The sequence below is a fragment of the Thunnus maccoyii genome, chromosome 3, assembly GCF_910596095.1.
Source record: "Thunnus maccoyii chromosome 3, fThuMac1.1, whole genome shotgun sequence".
NCBI classification, from domain to species: domain Eukaryota; kingdom Metazoa; phylum Chordata; class Actinopteri; order Scombriformes; family Scombridae; genus Thunnus; species Thunnus maccoyii.
Window position 1 is genome coordinate 24769790 of NC_056535.1, and position 23511 is coordinate 24793300.

The 23511-nt window shown below is 39.5% G+C and overlaps 1 protein-coding gene across 3 annotated transcripts in view; it reads left to right on the top strand.

Moving 5' to 3' along the window:
• Positions 1-23511, top strand: part of asic1b (acid-sensing (proton-gated) ion channel 1b) — a 185900-nt gene that overhangs the window by 127075 nt on the left and 35314 nt on the right. The window lies entirely within an intron of this gene.

Consider the following 23511-nt stretch of genomic DNA (forward strand, 5'->3'; position numbering starts at 1 on the left):
ATTTTAGACTAACCTGATAACATGACAACTTTTTTCATGTAGAATTGGTTTGTGTTATTATGGCAGTGTTAATGGTAGCAAAATTAGAAGAGTAGGAGTGGAAGTTGTTACAAGTGCTAGTCTGTTACAGAAATATGAATTTATGTAAAATGTCATAAACTAACTTATTTACATGTGACAGAGAAGATTAAAAGGCAGAGGCAAGCAGAGGAAAATGACATTAAACATTAAAAGCCTGTCTTACCAGGTGATTTTTCATTAGGGGGTTTCACAGCATCAACTCTGGAAACAGCTCTGACATTATGGGGTTGGGGAGCTTCAGATGTGAAGAACCGTACAAGACAGCATCCTGTCAACCAAAATGCCGACGACTCCAGGTTTGGGGAAAGCGGGGGGCCAATGTGAAATGAAGGTCTTGGATCTGGAAGATGTGGGGGTGAGAATGTGTGCATGTAAAGGTGGAGGAGCTGTGAGCATGGTTTATCGCACCAGGGCAGATTATCTAGTGGAAGGGCAAAGAGCCAAAATCAGAGTCTCTTTATTTACAAAGTACAGTTTGTAGATGAAAGATGAGGCTAATGATCCTGCAGTAAAATTGAGTCAATGCAGCAGTCAGTGCAGCAGAATATGATAGATAGAAAAGAACAAGAAATAGATTTTGAAGATTAACAATGTATCCGTCATACTGTAGAAATACAGAGAGCTCTTTTTGGCTTGTAGAAATTCTCCTGCAGACTAGCAGAGCTGTTTTGGAGTTTACAAATTTACCATCACTGTGAGGGCATACACTGTTCATGTTGACTCATGGTACAAACAGACAACAAGACTTAATATTGGCACAAATACAAAGAGCAAAATATTACTTTGACAGCAAACTATAGACCTTACACTACATATTTTCATTCAGGTTTCAGTGTCTTACCCAGACAAAGATTGGAAAATGCCCAGGTCGGGCAGTCAGTATCACAGATGGAAAAAGTGGGGTATATGGGCATTGTCCTTGAGGTGAAATAGGGCCACCTATCATCCTTTGTTGATATGCTTTTTAAAAGACAAAGCACTGTGACTGCTGTGCAGTCTGCTATTTTATTAGCATGAGAGGGAGGCACTGACCAGGCCTAATTCAATGACACACATTACTGCCATGGTGCAGTTTAAAAATCACTCTTGCTTTCATAATATCTCACATTGAATTATTTGGGATGCTCCTTAGCTCATATTTCATTCATACCTACCTTGGCGAGGCTTTGGCAGATTCTTGCATTCAAATTAGCAGTAGCTCTGTCCTTATTTCACAGTTATTTTCAAACAATGATTTATCTGAAGTATCAATTATGAACGATTAAAGAAAATGCAAGTTTTGAATATACTGTAAAACAAGGTATATTTCACAGTTTTTTACACAGCGGTATTTTAGTAAGCGTTGTTTCAGATTGATGTTTTAAATCAGTAAGATACAAACAGCATCAACTACACTTATCTTCAAATACCTGACAGTGTGTTTGTGAAAAGAAGTTGAGTGGTACTTTGACACCCTCATATACATATCAGAGATAATTGATTTCAGAGCAAACCTCACAAGGCCTTTCCCATGTCAATTTATGGAAGTCTTATCATAGACATGAATATTTGATGAGGTAATCAATTATATCAGTTAAATCTAAAAAAGCACAATAAATACTTTCAGAGCATTTCAATAACATTTCTGCATAAGAGCGTTTAACAAACGATCAGTATATAAAGAGCTCTGCACAGGCTTGTGTGAGTGGTAGCATCAGGGGTGTGGGTTGTTCTATGCAGTATGTCTCTTGTTTGTAGTTATTGAGTGAAATGTTGTGTGGACGCCTGTAGGTTTCAGGTGGAGTTGTTAGCGCAGTAAGAGTAAAGACCTGACTAAAGCAAGTGACAAGTAATCATTTCTTTGTCAGGCCTAATAGGACTAATTATAGCCAGCGTCAGTTTAACTTGAACACTTCTGCATTACAGTCTCCCACTAATACAATCATTGATTGTTCCTTTAGCTCAACCACCACTGTGCAGCAATTGTCAAAAAGCTTTCTAACTCTTTCGTTGCTCTGTTTTCAAAAAGCAAGACGCTTTGAAATTTAAACATTTAAGTATTTTCTTCGCTTATTTGTACAGATATAAAGCTCAAGACCAATGCATGCTGAGATGTTTTAAGTGAAGTTACCATGGTATTCATCAAGTTTTGTGTTACATCTCAAAATCTTTTAAGGCTTTGAAATTTGTAAGTGGCAGACATACTGTATTTCTACCTGTGCAGCCACATGGTATGTTTCTTTTTGAGCACAAGGCATAGCAGTTATTATAGATACACCTCAGTGCTCAGGAGCAAGTCAGCTATCTCAGCATATTTATGCTCCCAGTATGCCCATTATTGATTAAAAGCAATAAGAGAAAACATATTCCCTGGAAATTGTCAAAGGATGTTTTGGAAAATTACAAACTGGAGTAAGGTAAGCTGTGGGAAAAATATAAAGCAACAAGGCAATTGACAGTAAAAGAGAAAGAAATGAGATATCTGTAATACAGAGGAAACAATGCAGAATACCATTATCGCACAACAGGTTCACTGTGGTATGGCTTAGTTGTATCTATAGAGCAGGCTCACTCTTTTAACAGCATGCATTATGTATTTCTGTTACCCATTTATTCTGAACAGCAAATCAATAGAATGTATTTATTTTGTGTGATGTGGCTATTGGCAGCGCCAGTGGTCCCAGTGTGGTGAAAACTGAACTCCTGCTAGTGCCTGTTTATTATATCTTCTAAAGAGACACTAATGGCCCCACAGACTCCATTGTATTGAGAGGGGGTGGGAAAGGGAGGTGAGCAGATTGATTGCTTTCTGTCTCTCTCATTCTCTGGGGTTTTCTGTCCAACCCCCTTCTCTCTGTGTGTCTCTGTTTAGCATCTCTGTGTTGGTGTTTGTGCATGTGGAAGTATGTTTCAGTGTCTCAGTGCATACGGCGATGGTCAATAGTGGAGCTTGGCTTATGCCCAGCAGATAGGTGGTTCAGGTTGCAGCAATTCTGTCCTAGAGCAGAATGTGAGCCCCCATCAGAGCAGTGATCCAAATCCCTGCTTCCTGCTTCACCCCCCCTGCCCATTAGATACAGCTTGCCTTTCTCCCAAGCTCAGCATTGTCAACAGAATCAGCCAGTGGCTCTGGTTACGCCCTTCTCCTGTCTCCTCAAGAGCATCAGTCTGTTTACCCCAGGCCCAGGCTCTAACTGACAGACAGACAGGCAGACAAAGTGCAGGGGAATATTTTCAGAGAAAGGAAAATTAAATGCCAGAGTTGGCCTCGCCATCTGGCTCTGAGCTGTAAATACTTGTTACGGTTCAGCACTTCTTTTAAGCTGCCATTGGGAAGATGTTGTATCAGGGAAAGTGTAATGTAATTATCTTCATATGCCATGATGAATTAGATGTTAGTAAATTATCTTTAAAAAAAACAGCGCAGTATAGATTATAATGTGTGTTCTACCAACAAAGAAGAAAGACTAGCTGAATATAGCACTGCCAACATCTAATGTGTGCTGAATTCAATCTGTTCTTGTCACTTGTGGAGCAACAGTTACTCTACACCTTCATGCAGTTAGGCTAATTAAACTGTCACTTCTTAAAATGGAAATTGATTTTTCTCTGCCTCTTTTTGTAATATGGAGTCATTTCGTGATTTATTTAATTTGCCATTGTGCAAGTTATATGCAGTCTTTGATGCTTAATCTACATTTGATTCTTGCTTTTTCATTAGTTAGTTTGAAGTTCAGATCCATCTGGCGACACTAGCACAACAACACACAAGCATGGTTGAAATACACACATCTGTGCTAAACAGCAAGCAATGGTAAATGATTGTTTGCAGGGTGTTTAGAGGTGTCGGTTTAGTTGTGTCTTTTCCCTTGTTCCTGTGTGAGCAAATTGAACGAAAATAATGGCTTTCAAATTTCAGGTTATGGAAATGAGTTTGATTAGGCACAATTATAGGCTCTGTCAGAAAGTGGTCATTACAGTCTCTGAGTTTGAAAAAAACGTGCACCACTGAGATGCCTCCTCTCCTCTGAGAGGTGACAGCACAGGCCATTAAATATTTATGGTAACACTGAAATTCAGATAGCTGTCTGTGACTTTCTCTCATCTTCTCTGCCATTATTAGCTGTTTTCAGATCAGGAGTTCAGAGGTGCCCTCTTTAATGCACAGCTTTAACATTTAATTCAGTCACATTATATAGTTATTTTGAGTGCAGATCTTAAAGGATAAATTTAATTTCGGAGTTTGGCATTATATCAAATGTGTGCAAGTTTCTGGTGATGACGTCGCACCGAGATGGTTGAAGACATACAGCTCCTGGCCTAAACCTCCCTAAAGTTATGTTTTACCTCTTAATTTGTAGCCAAACTAAGTACATGGAACAGTAAATAGTTACTAAACATGTCCAGTAAAGAAATTTCGTCAGATGGGACGGAAGAGAGAGACCCCAGAGAAGTGCAAGCTAACAGTGATATGCTAACAAACATGGCGACTCAGAAGAAGCTAAAGTCAGCTTAGCAACAGACGTTGCTAATCTGGCAACAGAAATCACCAGAAAAGTCACAGCTATGATGGAAGAGAGACTGTTTAAGACAAACTTGATTTCATCACAACAAAAGCATAGAGTGGAAGCCGAGAATCGAATTTCCAATGCAGAAGATGTCAGTGCTAGTTTAGAGACCAGACTGACAGACGCTGGGGGGAAATTAGATGCTCTTACTTACCGGATGGATGAGCAGGAGGTGAGATCCCGCAGAGACAACATTGGGATCATCGGTGTCAAGGAGGGGATTGAAGGAAGAAATGCCTTTTTTGAGACATGGTTGCCCAAAGTTCTCAATCTAGAGGCCAAGAAGAGCAGGATCCACCTGGATAGATGTCATAGAGGCTTTGGTCGACCCAAGGCTGGTGTTCCTTGTCTTGTTTTCTCATGAAGCTCCACAACCGACAATCGACAAGATGAATATTTTGGCGGTCTTCAGTGCATAACAAAAGCTCAAGTATGAGGAAGCTAAGATCACCAAATGGGTTCTTTCTCTCAGTCTCACGGACCCCTTTTTTTCTTACACCTACATTTTTGTTGGATTTTGGTGTTATACTCCTGTTTATTATTTCCCCAGATCTGATGGGTTGAAATGCAAGTTTATGTTCTTGTTACTCGCAATCATTGGTTTTGGCCTAAATGTTTCTGTTTGGAAGATGGTTAATGACACACACATGCCCATGGTGGAAATACATGGATGCATAGAATTATTAATATTTTTTATATGTACAGTATATATGAGCATGGCACTACTTTATACTATTGTGTAAGAATTTAATGCAATGCAATTAGTACAATTAAATATATTTCACTTAGGGCTAGGGGGGCTAGGGCTAAATAATATGATTAAACACAAAAAGATACTATGTTGGTTGAAGAAAGAAAGAGCTAACATTAGCCTTATTACAGGGAACCCACCTGAATGATAAGGAGCATGAAAAGCTCAGAAAAGAATAGTTTGGTCAGGTATATTATTCCTCATTATCAACAAGCAAGAAAGAAGATGCTCGCCTGTTAAATAGAAATCCACCATTCATTTTAGATAAATATATTAAAGACCTACATGGTCAGTATGTTCTCTTAACCAGTGTTTTATATGGGGAACATACATAGTGAATTCTACTTGACGTTATTAGCTGAAGTTTCCTCTCTCTCTTCTTCCTATACCATATTAGCAGGTGACTTCAACTCTATCTTGGATCCAGAGGTAGACCATAATCCCCTAACCAAGGCTGCTCCTACTAAAATGATAAGGGCCATGAGGGAAGTATGCTCAGATCTAGATCTGTTTGACACTTGGAAAGTTCTCCATTCCACAGAAAGGAACTATATCTTTTTTCCCAACCCTCATCAAAGTTTTTCCCAAACAGACTACTTACTTCGAGGCAGGTGCTTGACAGGGTGAAAGAATACACTTTACTAGACTGCTGTCTGATCATGCTGACATATCTATCTATATCTATATACCTCACTTTATATCCTTCCATTTTGAACAGCCCCTCTTTTGTGGCCTATTTAGAAGAACAAATCAAATTCTTTTTAGCAACTAACGATAATGCAGATACAAGTCCTTCAACACTCTGGGAGAAGCTTAAGGCCTATTTAAGGGGAGCTATTATCTTATATTGTACAGCCAGGAAAAAAGTGGCCTTAGACTCAAATCTGTTTAGAAAAACAATTATTAGAACTTGAAAAGCAGGTAAAGGATAATCCTTCTAAGGCCTTGCTTAGTAAAACAGAGGTCATATGCGCAGCTCTCCAAATTTTAATGCAGAAAGCTGAGGCCAGCATCGTCTATGCCAAATATTACTATTTGAAATGGGGGATAAATCTGGGCGACTGTTCTCACATTTAGCAGCAGGTAGACAGAAATGAGATTTAATCTCTTCATTAAAAGACGATTCAGTGAAGAACCATTATGAGACTAAAGCTCTTACTGAGATAATGAGAAACTTTTACTCTATACCTCTGAGTCCACTTCGAGCATGGACTGTATACACAACTTCCTAGAAAACTTTAATCTCCCATCGCTTTCTCCCATTGCTTTCTGATGTAGACCAGATGGACTTTATACAACTTCCTAGAAAACCTTAACCTCCCATCGCTTTCTGATGCAGACCAAAGTGCCCTCGGGATTCCTATTACCTATGAGGAGGTCAAAGAGGCAATAAATTCCTTATAGTGTGGAGAAGCTCTTGGGCCAGATGGGTATGGCCTAGAGTTATATAAAAAGTTTCAAAACTCATTAAAGGGCTCTCTGATGAAAATATACCTACGCTCTCAAGAACCAGGCTGTCTTCCTCTACCGTGTATGCTGCAAATATATTGTTGATTCTTAAGAAGGGTAAACTCCCCGATACCTGTGGTTCATATTTCACCATTAGTCCAACAAATGTGGATTGTTGAATATTCTCTTGGCAAGAAGACGTGAAGGATGCTTACCTACTTACCTCAATATACAAAAATCTATCAAAAGCAAAGTCTTGTTATGTCAATTGATGCGGAAAAGGCCTTTGATAGAATAGAGTGGCCTTACTTATTTAGTACCATGGAAAGGTTTGACGTTTCTTGGGGACATCTTATTATTTGTTGCCAATCCAAAGGAATCCATCCCAGCTATAATGTCAGTCATACAGACCTTTGATTCTCTTTCAGGGAACAAAATAAATTTCCACAAATCAGTAGCTTTGCCACTTGGGTATGATGAGGACACCCCAATCTTACCAGACTGTCCATTTTCTTGGTCTACCTCAGGATTCACCTACTTAGGGATTTCCATAACTCCCAGTGTTAAGACTGAACTTTTATTATGTACTTAAAAACATCAGGAGTGACCTTACTAGATGGTATGATTTACCAGTTTCATGGATGGGTAGGATAAACTTAATACAAATTAATGTTACCCCAACTTCTCTATCCTATGCAGATGCTACCATTACACATTGCAAAGAAACTGTCTAAGGAGATTGAAAGAGACCTCTCAAAGTTTATATGGCATGACAAAAATCCAGATTATGTATGAAGATTATGCAGCTACCAAAAGATAGAGGGGGAATAACATTCCCAAATATTAGATATTATAATTGGGCCTGCCATAGTCAAATTATTCATGAATGGGTTCACTGTTATCTTAAGCGGGGCCAGAACCTTTTGAGGCATGACAATGTGCTACCTTTGTATTACTAGGGGAGCTTACAAGTATCAAGAGACCATGCTCTAGGGCAGTAGACAATCCAATACTCACAAATTCAATTAAGGTTTGGCAGGAAATTATAAACTTTACTGGTAGAAAGAATAGCTCTACTTAACTCTGCTTATAAAAAACAGGAAAAGTGCTGTTTTTCGTTTATGGCATGACAGAGCCGAGATGATGATTTGCTTATCTTCAGGTTTGCCACTACAGATACTAAGTTACCTCAAGACAAGACCCTTCTCGTGCCAATTGAATAATCTATTATCCACTTCACAAGAAACAAAGGTTTTATTTCTTATTTTTATGACAACTTTCTGAGCTATAATGAGCAAAATATAGATACAGTGGTGGAACAATGGGAAAAGGATCTTCAAGCTATTATGAAAAGGATAGTTGGGAAGAATGTATCCAAGCCTCTCACTCCCTTTCTCTTTGTAATAGATTTAAGGAAATGCAATATTGGATACTACACAGACAACATAGAACACCTCAAATCTTAAACAACATTGACCCGAGCACATCCCTTCTGTGTACTGAGTGTAAAGCGTCAGCTGGAAGTTATATGCATTGTTTTTGTTCTGGTCATGTATAACAAAGGAGTTGAGTACAATTCTGAAATGTAATATCTGTAAAGATCCTGGGCAGTTTTTATTGGGGCTGCTACACAAAGCAGGAGTCTTAGGCTTTCAACGATCTAAGATGCTAAATGAACTTCTTTTCCTAGCAAGAAAACCATGCAATCTAATTGGATCCGGAAAAAAAAGAGAGAGAGAGAGTACTTTCCATGGATACATTCAGTGCAGAATAAAAGAAAATGAGAGCAGCTTCATAAATGTATGGCAGCCACTGATCACTCGCTTGCCCAATGATCTAAGTGACTTAATTCAAAGAGAAAGTGGCACAACGGACTGGAGAGCTCCAGAGGCCCTTCTACAATTCACTTTGTGAATGATTTGTATGTAAACATAGTGTGTAAGGAACAGTGTGTACATGTATGTAAAATGTATCTTTCTATGATTAATGCGTTTGTTTATGATTCTAAGGCCATCATGACAACCCCCCATCCTTCCCCTTTTCTATTTCTCTTATTTTATTCATTTTGTATTGTTACTAATTTACTTAATTTTCATCTTTTTATTATTTTTATCAAGCTCAGGCCTGTAACAAATAATGATAATGTTATAATTAATGTGAAAAAATAATAAAATTTCATTATTAAAAAAAATACCTCAAATGCATAAGAGATAGGCCTCTCTTCTCTTAATCTTCATTTACAGTCTGAAGATCTAATTAATGAAATTGGTACCTCTTTTTTTCTTTTTTTTATCAAGGCTTTCCATCAATTCATTTGCCTGCCAGCATTACACTTTTACTGGCACGCACCAATGTCAAACAGTGATCACAAGGGGGCAGTGTTTTACAATTATTTTAGAACCTAAACTGGCTTTCATTTGAGATCTTGGCACTGATATACTGCATGCTGTTTTTTTTTTCTTTTTGTTTACAAGAAATCACTCAGAAATATATTTAATCCCATCTTTAAAGAGCCCTTTGATTTCCACTATAGTACAACATCAGAGCCTCTGAGCTGCAATGACCGCTATCCAGTTAAAGCGTCATGTAGAGCAGCCGCAAGTGGAAACACAGTGGTTGATTTTGGGTTTTTTTTTGTTGTTGTTTTTTTTAGAGAACTGTTTTCCTGAGGGATTATACTCTATTTGTGTTGTGGGGATTAAAAAATAAATATTACAAATCAAACATGAGTTGAAGTTTGTTCACTGTGAATGGCCTCGACAGAATCACCCATCTCTAAGTCATTTTCTTTCTCTCCATCTCTCTTTTTTGCTCTCTCTCTCTCTCTCTCTCTCTCTCTCCTCAGATCCCACTCTGTTTCTGTACATGGAGGACTTGAGTCCAGTAGAAGGGACACCATGGTACTCTGTCACTGTGTCCTATCTCTCTCTATCGAAGTGATGGATCAGTGTTTACAAATGCATCCCTTTTAATTAAATCTCTCATCTGTCTTCTTTAAGAGTCAGAGGCTGGTGACAAGAGGTACAGCAGCACTTACTCCTGTTGAGTCCAATGGGATATGAAGCCTGGGTCATTTAAATTGGGCAGATACGCTGCTACCTCTCTTCAATATCAGCCAACACGTCATAACACAAATGCTAATTAATCATTAAAGTGGCATAAATGAAAGAATAGAACTTTCACTTTACTCCCCGACTAAGATAAATGACTCCTAATAATGTGAAAATGAGGGATACCGCAGTCTTGTTGGAGCAATTATATATGAATAAGACATATGACAAGTGTCCTATACAGGGCCAATAGCCACTTACTAGTAGCTAATTAGGCTGATGAGAGGGCCTTAATGGCTTCCTACAAGATTGTACTTTATACCAGAGCTGAAATAAAAGGTTTGGCTGTAAATGACAGAATGGATGTCAGAGAAAGGAGAAAGGTGATGAGCGCTGGACTCTGCCTATGTGTCCTCTCTCAGAAATTTTCTCCCTGTCTCTTTCTGCATGGGTCCACATGCCTGTGCGTGTGCTCATGTGTGCATGAATGTGCAAACAGACCTTCAGAGTTTTACCAATCCCTTTACTATTATAATTATCTATTAAAGACTGAGTGTTGAAAAGGCAAACTATTTTTATTGCAGTTCAAGTACACAGAATAAAACTGAAAAGAGATATTTAAGATGTGTGCATGTGTGTGTGTGTGTGTAGTGGGTGAGGATGCCTAAAGGCTAGTATGTGTTTGTGGTTGAACTGGTATTTGCCGCCTCTCCTCTCCAGAGTTTCATAGATGACTGCATCCATCGTGGTCAGCAGGACTCCATTAGGTACCCACTGGCTGTTTCGAGCAGAGTGTAGAATCAGCAGGACACTTTACCTCCAGCTAGACATTGTGTTTGGGTATGTGCATGTGTTTATGTGCGTGTGTGAGGGACAAGGAGAGACAACGGTATATTTTTTTGTCTGTATTTTGTACTGTATTTAAATTAAGACCAAACTCTTGTTCTGTAACATTGCGCAATCTCTTTAACCAAATTATGTGTTGATCAGTGGACATGTGGAGCAGAGCCTATGCAAACTTAAAGCTACATAAAAGGATTTTTGACCACTGGGGGACAGAAAAACTTCAAAGCATGGTGACAGACACACAGTCTTGATATATGACACCTTAAAAATTGTTATGGGTTGTGTGCTAAGCACAGCATTTCTTACATATCCAGCAGACCCAGAGTAAAGTTGAAGAGCAGCTTGCTGTTGGCTAGGTAGGGTATGGTGGATTTATCAAAGCTTGTTTGCCAAAATTGGCTGAAGAGAGCAGAGCAGAGTGACTGAACCTGTCTCAGTAAATTATTGGGTGATAATTCTCTTTTGGTTCACGAGCAACCTCTTTTATTACATGAAGTCATTATTTGATTTGAAGATGATATAAAAAAATATTGATCAAAAGATATGCTCAGATTTTTTCAGGTCTGGCTCAATACAATTTGCCGTGCAGAAAGATACTTGCTATATAGAAATCCCTCTCCAGTGAGACTCTTCGTAAAAGGTGGAGGACAAATCCACAGTTTTTCATTTTGTGCAAAAACACATTCTGAAATTTAGCCGAAAATAGTATGAGGTTTCAGCAGTTTGAGTTTGCCAAATCACTTGGGTTTCTTCCTTCCTCCAGCCATGTGTAAGTTTATGCCAATGTTTTGTCCCGGAAACAAACCCTCGACTAACACACTAACGACCAAGCGATGAACAGATCGAATCTGTCCACTGGGGCTCACTGCCCTGGGACACAAAAGAGGGAATTTTGTAGTAAAAAGATTGGAAGATACCCATCTCATTTGGCTTAGTGATGAAGCTTCATGTCAGCCTCAGATGAACTTTAAAATGCTCATTTGCATGTACTGGTGATTTGAATTTGTATTGTATTGTAAAGATGGACTTAAAAAAGTCTAAACCTGTCCTTGAAGCACAGTGCAGCTTTAAAGTTGAGGTGGAAGAATGGCTCAAGGTTCAAGAGGCTGTTCTCTGTCTCACACTAAAGTATCATAGGTTTCATCCCTTTAACCACTAGTACAAATATTATCATCCTAAAACATTGCTATTTGTGACTCTGAACACATATCTGCTCAGTCACTGTGAGATACTCAGGATAAAAGCAGTGGCAAACTGCCTTAAATGTAAATGAGCCTAAAATTGTGAGCAGGTCTGCCCTGAGCTAATGTTAGTGGAAGGTCTATTGATTGAGCAGTTGTTGTTTCATCTCAGGATCTCTGAGTCAATCTCTGCAAGTCCAGTGCTGTTGTTGCCTTTGGGCAATATTAGAGGAGGGGATGATTATATTATTCAGCGCTGCAACCTAATAAGCACAGCTGATGCAGATCTTAACACCAATAACGTCCGCCTAAGTAGCATACAGTGACAGAGTAACAGACATCAGCGGGGAGGTGTGCCCTCTTGATTCAAACTCCCACCTCCCTGTTCAGAGGTTTGTATCAGGACATCATTGTGCAGGCAGCAGGAGTTATTAGGGGGGGGGAAGCAAATAAATCATGCTGGCAATTAGCGAGTGTGTCTGCTACCCATTTTACACACAGACAACACAACACACACCCGCATGCAAGCACACGCATCCACAAAATACATACACATCCGTGGAAGACATCAGCTATCATATTGCTCTCAGTAAATGCGCCTCCAGAGGGACCATTATACTGCAGACCAAAATGAAATCAAAATGAAAGATCCATTTAGGTGCAACCCACCATGCAGCCGGCTTTGGCCTGTCTGTTTCATCCTTTCTGGCAGTTTGACCTGCTTGTTTGTGTACGTGTTTTTGTGCATTTGAGTGTGTTTGTGTGTCAGGAATCCACAGCCAGTTGGACTACCATCGACCCTCCTTCATTAGTCCTGCTTTCACTGCATGTCTGACATCCCCCTGCCATAAGGTGTAACACACATAGATGCACACACTCACCTCTTGCCAGCAGTTTGACAAGCGGCTAGTGTATTTGGTGCAAAAAAAAAGTTTTTGAATGAGAGGAACAAACACAGAGATTGGACATAGATATATTCTGGTGAAGGAACTTGAATAATAGCAATACATCCAGGCAAGTAACTGAAGTGTTTTGTTTAATCGTTTTCCATCTGTCAGAAAACACTGGTTAAGAGCAGCTGATAAACCTAGGATTAATAAACTGTTCTTAAACTGGGTAGGGATTAAAGTTAATAGTAATAATAATAATAATAATAATAAATATAGGTGGCAAGCAGCGATTCCGGGGTTCAAACCAACACAGACCATTAGAAGTTGAAAGCTACAACAGCTTAATTAAAGATATCCACCAAGTTTGGTGATGTTTGGACAAACTGTAATTGATTTATGGCCAAATTTGCATCCGGCTCATGCACATGTTTGGAGCTGGTGGTGAACCCTGAGCAATTTCAAAGTAGTTTTACATACATGGTTCAGCATTGTTATGAAACGTATCCTGCGAGTTTTTTAATGATTGGACAAACAATTTTCTGATTTATAATCTGATTTATGATATGCCACGCCCATTATTTACATTTGTAGCGCCCCTTGGTTGAATTAAACTTTCATGGTATGTTTCATATCTCAAAAACTAAATAAAATATCAACAAGCTTTATGCAACTTAATGCAATTTTTCTTGGTCCAATAATGATCCACAGAAAATTGGTAGCAGTCGGACCAAGAGATGTCAAAAATGTGTTTTTCCAAAAAAAAAAAAGTCTTAAGGCTTGATCCCCTAATAATACCTTTATTTATGTGGCGCTTTTCAAAATAAATCAATGTGTTAGCTTTCATGATCTTCTTGGGCAGGTTATTCCACAACTGAGGGGCCAGAACAGAAAAGGCCCGGTCGCCTTAAGTTTTAAGGTTTGACTGAGGAATGACCAGGAAAGACCTACCAGAGGATCTCAGGTTGCAATCAGACTCGTAGGAGATCAGAGGTCAGCTATATATTTTGGAGCTAACCCTGAAAAGTGGTCATTAAAATTTTAAAATCCACTCTGAGACAGGCTGGAGCCAATGAAGTGATTTTAATACCGGTGTAATAGGACGTGGCAGGATATCTACTGAGGGTTTGACTGGTTGATCGTAATAGTTCATCATATTTGTTCTGAATTAACAATCAAAAGTAAAGTCTGTATAATATTTTGAAAGGGTAAGACTTTTATGATACAACTTGTCTCCCAGAGAGGAGGGAAGTGATGCTGATGCTCTTCTAAAACAAATCTGATTTATAGGATATGTATCTGCAGAAGGAGAGGAATGAATTTTGTTTATACTGGTGTCATTTGAGTTTGGTCTTTTTGTTTGTTGGCTGGAAAGTGTGTATATTAAAACTGACACAGTACAGTTTGCATGTGTTGTTTGTTTGTCCTTCCACACACAGCTTATGGGAGGGAATGAGTGTGTGTGTCAGCGGGAAAGCCGGAGGGGTGGTTTAATCTTCCTGAAATGTATGAAATGAGTCAATATAATTTATAGGAACCTTCAATAGGCACTGCATTTTCCATTTCATTTTACTATCTTACTTTATTTAAAGTTATTAAAGTAATAAGTTCAAATTTTAAAAATAAAAAGTTCAATATTTTGGGTATTAGACCATTTTGCTTGTTTTTCAAGAGTGAGATCAGAAGATACATTTCAATTAGATCACAACTGGTAATCAGCTCCTCAGATTTATCTCATCTGATAAGTCGAACGTAATTAGCTTACCGCAGATATATCAGTATTGGCGTATGTGTCAGCTGTTGATTAACAAGGAAATTCAGTAGAGAAAAATATTTTTGAGTTCATTTAAAAATAGTGTCACAATTAAATAGTTTGTCTACCATACAGCACTGACAGGTTTATTTTTCAACTGATAAATGTCCTGTTCAGTACATGTCTTGGTCAGAATTATTTAATAACCAAATTTAAAAGATCTTTATCAAAAGTGTTTGTGTATGTTATGTGATTGTTTTAAATAATGTCAAATGACCAATGTACATTATTGTTATCAGATTTTTAAAATCAAATATGAATATAATATTGATATTATACACCTGATGATAGTCAGGCATTAATGGCAGTCTCATGTCTGCGTTAAGCCAGAGCCAGGACATGTTTAGCTTAAGTAAGCAGGTGGAAACAGGTAGCCTGGCTCTGTCCAAAGTTCAAGAATACCTCCATCAGCACATCTAAAACTCATCAATTAACACATTATATTTCATTTGTTTAATTTGTGATTTTAGGGGAATTTACTAGTCGGAGCTTTTTCTTGACAAACAACAGTTTATGCATCTGCTCAGTACCTGTGCAGAGTCTTCGTCTATTGCGTGGGTTGCCAGATACAGTTAGTGAGTGCAGGTTTTGGTAGAGGTCACTGTACAAGGACAATGGTACCAAATCTGGCAACCTCAGTGTGACAACTAGTAACTGCAACTGGTTGTTGTTTGCCAGGTATTAGCTCTAGCATGTAACTCTCATCTCACTCTCAGAAAGAGAGCAAATAAGCATATTTTCCAAAATCTTAATGCGCACATTCGTAGCAGCCTCCCCCTACTAATATAGCTATGACAACCCATCTATACATGTCTTAAGTCACCACTGCTATGCGTGCATATGACAAGCAAACAGTCTTGAGCATCAGCACACAAAAATCACCTCTACAACTAATAAAACAAATGGTTGGATTTAGTTTTACAAGAAGGATTCATTTGTAAATGTCAGACAGAAAGGGACCATTTACTTCACAAAGGGCCATTCATTCATTTCTCCCTGAGCGGCAAATAGGAGGCATCAGGCCTGTGGGGACTGGGAGACTGTTTGCCATAGCTAGCGGCCGCACTCTGAAAGTCATTCATCAGAACCATTTCCCCTTTCCCAAACTCTCCCCAGCCCAGCTGTCATGATGCTGCCTAGATGAATTAGCTGTGTCATCCTGTGTTTCCCTGTGCAGACAGGGATACTCTTACTGCCCTTTGGGTTGTAAATATAAATCTGCTACATCCAGACACATTACTTTTATAGTAAAACTCCTGAATCCATTCTCAGAATAATGTATCGATGTATCATTGGGTCACTATAAATGGTGGTGCTGCCATACATGTGCAGCAATATGAAAAAAAGAGGCTTTTGAGACCATCCTGTCCAGAGTACAGTGCTGTTAGATTAATAGAGCGTGGTATCCAGTGAATTGTTACCACACACCAGCTATTCACAGTATTTAAACATCTGTTCTAAAGCCGCCCCATGCAGCACAGTAATACTATGTTACTGTAGTTGTAACTATTTGAAGCAGCATGTTTCTCAAGGCAGTGCTTTACACAATAGCTTTAAAACACCTCAAAGGCTTCACACTGGGTCTAAGACTACACTACAGTTTCTCTCATGTACAGTCACTGTAAAATGGGTCAACATGGGCTTCTAAAGACCCACACCAATTTAAATATTTTCAGACTGAGCTCACCCATGTCCAATAAGTTTGTGCAGATATTCTGTGTTGTCAAATCTGGCCGTTTTTGTCCCAAAAACATACTCTTAACACTGCATTTTTCTCTAGTCAGGATGGCAAAGACTCTGAAACTGCATTTCTGTGATTTAGAGCTGCAACAATATTAGTCCATTAATTGATTAGTCAATTAACAGAAAATTCATCAGTAACTATTTTAATAATAGATAAATTGTCTTTTTTCAAGCAAAAATCCCAAACATTTGATGGTTTCAGCTTTTCACATATGATGATTTGCTGAATTTCTTTGTCATGTATGACAGTAAATTGAATATCTTAATATTTTAAACCGTTGATCAGATAAAACAACCCTTTGAGAAATTGTAAATGCTGTTTATTTGTTGCTATTTTTTACATTTCATTGACTAACTGATTAATTGATAAATTAAGAAAAGAATTGTTATTTGCAGCATTAATATCATTTGACCCAAAAACTCTGCAAAAAGCGAAATCCCAAAAAGACTATAACATACTACAATACAATACAATACAATACAAACAACTTTATTAATCCCACTAGGGGCAATTTGTTTGGAGCAACACAAGAACATACAAACAAACAAATAAATAATTCAATATACAATAGACAAAAGGAATAAAAAAAACACCAGGGAGATGTATGTGGAATAAAAAATCCATAAAGAAGATCAATGAATACGCTTGATAGGCTCAATAAAAAAGATCAGATAAAAACATCCACCAACAATGACAATGCTATTGAACAGTAATGAGATTATTTGTAGGAAAGTTATCTGCTCTTCAGCAACTTGTTCCATGGGGGGAAACCTTAGGACACTTCAAACCTTAGTAATACGCGTGAATATACAAAAACATATACAGAACTTAAACATTAAATGAAGAGGTTGACATGAGACCCTGTATAATCGCAATGACTCATTAGTCAAACCTTGGTGATGAAATGCCATTGACATCATAAATACAAAAGTCTTATCTTAAATCACTGAAAATATGATAATAAGATGCAATCATAGTAACGCTGAAGATTAGTTTTTCCATAAAGCTTTATCTTTGCAATCTCTGGTTCATTGTGTTGCAATATATTAACTAGTTTCACAAGTGTTTTTGGTGTTTCACAACAGTCTCCAGTATGACTCTGCCAATCAGAGCTGAAAACAGAAACATTTGAGCTATTCTTTAATTATTTTAAGACAGCATCATGTCATTTACAGCAGTTTAGGATGTTCTATTCTATTCACGAGATTAGATTATTGTATATAATCTATGTAGGACATGTATTCACAACACGTACACAATGTGGCTCTGAATAGTTTTTTATTTTTACTTATTTTCAAAATTTATGTGCCAAGCTCTATTGACAATGTCACACAACATTCACCTTTGTTTCAGTGTCACTGCCTGAAGCTCGCTGTGTTCACAAGCTCTCAGTGAGCTCTTCAGCGACTTCCACTGACTCTTATCTCTAACGTTGTTAAAAACAGTGACGTGGCACTTACCTGACGCATTATTTAAGTCAACCTTATAGCCCAGGAGTTTGAGAGACTATTGAAAAAGTGGCCTTTGTGACCCTTGTTCCTTACAGCAGATCATGTACACAATTATCCTCAAAATTGTCTCTGTAAATCAGCACCTGCTCTTCTGCCAGCCCCCGGAGCCACAGGACCCTGACTGCTGCTGCTCTCCACACCTCTATCCCATTTCTCAGCCTCTTCCTTTGCTATGTCCTTTGCCACCTTCCTCTCTCTCTCTCTCTCTCTCTCTCCGGCTGCTCCCTTGCGGACGCCTTGGCGCCGAACATTTCCAGCGGGAGACAGAGAGGAGACAGAGGCAACCAAGAGAAGCAGAGATCACAGACTGAGAGGAGGAAAGAGGGAGGCAGGGTATAGAACAAAGGTGTGTGTGTGACTTATAATATAGAGACACACAATTTGGGAGGACGAGGGGAAACTCGTTGTGTTGTAAGGTTGTACTGTAAACACTCAGGGTAAACGGAGAGAAGAGGGAGCTAATGATAGAGTTTGCACAGCCAAGTAGATTAAAGAGATAGAAGTGAGGAGAGAGAGAGGTTTGGAGTGGAGCTGGGCGGCGTTGTTCGCCTTGTAGCATGTAGTTTGACACTGCACATGTCAAGGTCCAGACTGGCCCACCCCACCCCCCGATCGGGACCCAGAATGACAGTTTGATTAACTGCCGAGAGCCTCAATACCCCAGAGCCCTCACAAACAAACCCTCTGCAGTCAGACACACAGAGCAATGTGGACCCTAAAGATTTATCAAGCCCTCAGCATCCATATACCAGAGAGGACACTGGCAGTCCCCTTTCAGATTAGTTTCAAATTAGTGGATTCGTTATTGAATTTTGCAGCTCTATTTTCAATTCAAGACCCATTGGGGAGGTATAACTGCGATGCGCTTCAAGTTTAAATGTTGAAACCTAAAAAAAGGTGCAAGTTTTTGAAAAATCACAGCATGTAATTTAGCCCCTGGCACAGAGTACATGCCGAAAGGTGTAATCCTCACTGGTTTGCTCAAATGACTGATAACATGTGATGTCAAGTGGCAAGCTATTACTTTTTCTGTGCTTGCCGGTGCCTTTTCATTCATCGTCAGTTGGCTTTTAAGCATTCATTGCTTCACTGGCCTCGCTGATTGAAATGAAAGTCTTGTTCTCATTTGGAGGAACTGTCAAAGCAACTCAAAAAGAAATTCCACCCCAAAAAACTGCTATCTACTGATTACTCTCATTCACATTAGCTCCTAGCGATCAAGCAACTAATACTCTGTGGTGTTTAATAGCCTGAAATGGACTCACGACTGATGATTCATGACATCGGTTTGCAACGGATACTGACATTTGTGGACTGCCAGTGTTCCCATAATTACATCCCGTTTGTTTCATCGTAGCTTTGCTGACAGGTCTGAACTCGAAAATGTGTCCATAAATTTACTCTGCTCACTGTCAGTGTGTTCACAAAAGTCCCTGTCAGTTTTCTGTTTAACTGCTTTAGGATTTGTCTCAATATCATCGTCGAAAGCTGTTTATGTGTTTCGAGAGAGATTCACACGCAAATTGAGAACTGCCTACGATTATAGTAATGAAATGGGCGTGTTTCCCTTTAATGCAACGGCCTTGAAATGTCTGAACTCTGTTCTTTGAAGAAATAAGTGGGCAGGCATTTTACAGACTCAAAACTTCTGCTATGGGAGTATACACAACATTGAAAAATCAATAGTCTTTTAGCCAAAGTCCACATTTTTTGGCCCAATACTCATCAAGGAAACAGCCTTTTTTTAATGGGATTTCTTTTTTATTTCTCTTTATTCCCTCTGCTCTGAATCAGTGAAAGGTATGTTTGAAAGATTGTCTCCCCTTTTTTTTCCATTAGTTAATTCACAGCTTATTTTAAGATCCAGTCAATCAAACAGGATATTTATTTAGGTCTTATATGCTTAAGTATTAATAGACTAAGGATGCATGCCCAGGGTCCCCTTACAAATATCCCTGTTTGCTTTCATAATGGATTCATTAGTGAAACTCTTAAACCACAGTTTCAGAGCAGCATGCATTTGTTATTCTGTTGTTGTTACACTTGCAGCGGGATTGTGTTTCTCTGTCAAGCAAGTGCATCATTATCCCTTCACCCAGACGGATTAGCTTGTTGCACGGGGCCTCTCCTCCGATATGTCTCTCTCTTGATGAGCTGGCTGAGGATACGGTTTTGAACAAATGCTGTTAAATGCCAAGACAGTCAGGATCCATCTCCGACGAATTCCGATGCACAACCCATCAAGTTTTTCAATATAAATTACAATTAATCTACAGTCACACATCCAGTGTTGATTCTTAAATTTCAGTAACTCCCCTCTTTACACCAGATCAGAAAAAAAAGATTCTTCCGCTCATGTTGGTCTGTCTCATTCTCTCGCTTTCTTCTCTGCTGCATGTGCTCTGTACTTGACACACAACCGCACTCAATCAAGCACATCCTGATTGCCGGATTACAACTCGTGAATATGTCATGGTGGCGTCTCACTGAGAAGTGATCACGGGGCCACGGTTGAGCAACCATTCCCCATGACACTCTCACTCGTTAAAACATGAGTAACCTCCCGAGTAGAAGACTTGATTGTCCTCCGAGGGGACATTATGTTATGTGCTACAGTATATTGCCCGCAAGAAAATGAAATTGAAAAGTATGAGTAAGCAGGCTGAATCCAATATGAATCCAGAAACATGGTGGAGAGGTTAAACTGCTGGTGGTTGCCTGATGTCAGATTCTGATCCTAGCAGTGCTTCACTCTGCTTTCATGTAGACTGTGGGTGGATGACATATAGACCAAACAAAAAAGCAGCCCAGTATCCATAGGAATTACACTAGTGCCGAAGGTGGTGCTCCTATCATGTAGCCAGGTGGAACATTAAGGATGTAGGGATCGGGTTGATGGATGTAGCACGTCTGCAATTAATGTTCGCCTAACCTTAACCATGTCAGGTTGAGTAGCAGGAATGGACTCAATCACAGATACCAGCAGGCAGAGATTGCAGGGTAGACGAAAACCTTTAATCTGGAGGTGGTCAGGACAGGACAGGACAGGACAGGACAGGACAGGACAGGACAGGACAGGACAGGACAGGACAGGACAGGACAGGACAGGACAGGACAAGCTGAACAAAACAAATGATCCAACAAAGACTCCAGACCAGAAACCAGACCTTAAATACAGACTAAACTAATCAGGGAACGGGGAACAAGTGACGAGACACAAGGGCAGGCTGGGAGTGATTGGCTGAGGGAAACACAGGAAGCAGGGCAGGGCTGACGAGGGTGATACAGGGCAGGTGTGGGGAAGACACAGAGCAGAGCAGGGCTAACGAGGGTGAAGCAGGGCAGGTGAGGAGGAGCACATGAACGCATAAGGGAAATACAGCAACAAAACCTAACCCAAGTACACAACACGCCAGGCCAAACAACAAAAAGCAGTACAAACCCACCACCCAAATACAACAAGAAAACCCACATGACCAGAAGGACTAAACAGAAGTGCAAACCAGGAAACCCCAAAGAACACAAAAACACAAAAAGACCAAAAAACACACAAAGTCCAGGCAGGGTGTGACAAACCAAGAGCTTTTTTTTCCCCACAATCTTTCCCTAACTGACCCAAGAGATGAGAAGATCTGAGATTTAGGACCTGAACCATTCAGAGATTTATCGACAAGCAGTAATACTTTACAGTTAATTCTTTGACACACTGGCAACCAGCGTAGTGAACTGGTGTAATATGCTTAGCCTTTTTAGTCTTAGTTAGGACTCTAGCACTCTTGTAGAGTTTTTTTTTCTTCTATCTTTGTCTTAATTTTATTATTTCGGCCTTGCTATCGAATATAATAACACTGTATTCACCGAGTTAATTGCTAAGATCTGGACTGGAACATGACTAAAAAGACATCTGACAGGGAAAGAAACACAAGTGGTCAGACGATCATATAAGTTTTTAACACACCCGATAAGCCATAATAAATTCTCTTGTTCATCCCACCCTGTGTAATGTGTCCAGTTTTTCTATGCTGGAACATTACCTTGTCCTGGTTATAAAGTGTGGTAATAATCACAAATTATTTTAGGAATATGCAACAGAAACCACCCTCATTATGGTCCGTATCATGTCAGTTCATATTATACTTAGTGGAGTGTATTTTCCTAAACAAAGCTTTAATTACAGTAAATTAGCAGACCCACAGTAACCCTGAGGCTTTCTGGGGCCAGTTGTCCTCTTTGCACAGTTAGTAATCTGGGCTACCTCCAGGTTAACCAAACTTATTTGAAAGAGAAGACAAAAGCGAACTGCAAAATGATCACCCAAACTATCCATTGGAAACGTCAATCGCAGTTTACAATCCCTTCTTAACAGACATCCACATTTAACTTTGACCTGCTGTATTTGCTTTATCGTACGCAGAGTTTTCAGTGTAAATTGAAGAATTATCACCAACATTTGGATAAGCTCAGTGTTGCTTATACTCATAAATAAGGTGGTTAAGAAAATCTGGTTAAACTGTCGGCTTGTTTCCAACCTGCCTGACTGTTCTATCACCTTGTCTTTTTTCTTTGTCATGATCAAGCCATGTTCCCAGATTTCAGCCATTACCCAAGTTGCAAGAAACCTGAATTATCCTTTCAGGGAGAGAAAGGCAGGACATGAAAAATTGATTCACTAAGTACACCTCATTCATGCCCTCTCTCTCCTCTCTTTCACATCATTTCCTTCTCACCTCTTTTTCCTCTGTCATGCAGTAAGCTAATAGATAACACATTCACACACTTCTGGGCACACATTGTGTGCTCAAAAGTAGGAGCAGAGAGTGAGAATCAGGCCTGCATGGTGTCCAGCTTTTACTCTGGATTGGAACACTGTGTGATGATGACCAACCAAGCATGAAGCACCACTTAACCAACACCCCCCTGAGAGAGAGATGGCACTCGCAAAACGCTTCCTCAATGGTGCATTCAAGCTTTTGTCGCCTGCCTGAAACAGACTTCCTTCATCAGAGCCAAACTGGAGCACCACAGGGTCAAAAAACCCATTAAATCTAAGTTAGGCTACCTCAGGACTTCGGGGGGATGCTTTAAAAACGTGTTACACGATTTGCATTAATTCACCAGCAGCATCTTGACCTTTTTGTTTTCCCCCCACTAACATTTCACATCTTTCACCGAAGCACATCAGAGAATTGACAGTCTGGAATGTCAAACAGTTTGCGTTCACCTGAGTGTCACCAAAATGTTGAGCAACCAGTGAAAGCTTTTACTCCGTCTGTGGGTCTGCAATGTTTAAAATTCAGCTGGTGAAACTATAATGAAAGAGACTACAGTCTCTGCAGCATTACCTTCTATAATGCAGTGTTCAATTTTGAGGAAGAATGCAAGTTGTGAGCCAGGAGGGATTACGGTGCATGCGTGTGGTGTTGTGTGTTGTGTGTGTGTGTGTGTGTGTGTGTGTGTGTGTGTGTGTGTGTGTGTGTGTGTGTGTGTGTGTGTTTATGTGTGTGACCATAGGTGTGTGTGTGTGTGTGTGACGGGCTTGAAAAGGAAGACAAATGGTCTGTAGCTACTGAGGGCAATGATTTCATTCAGCAAACAGTGCTGAGGATATTGTGAAGAATGGAAGAATAGAGTGGGAGTGTGTGTGTGTGTGT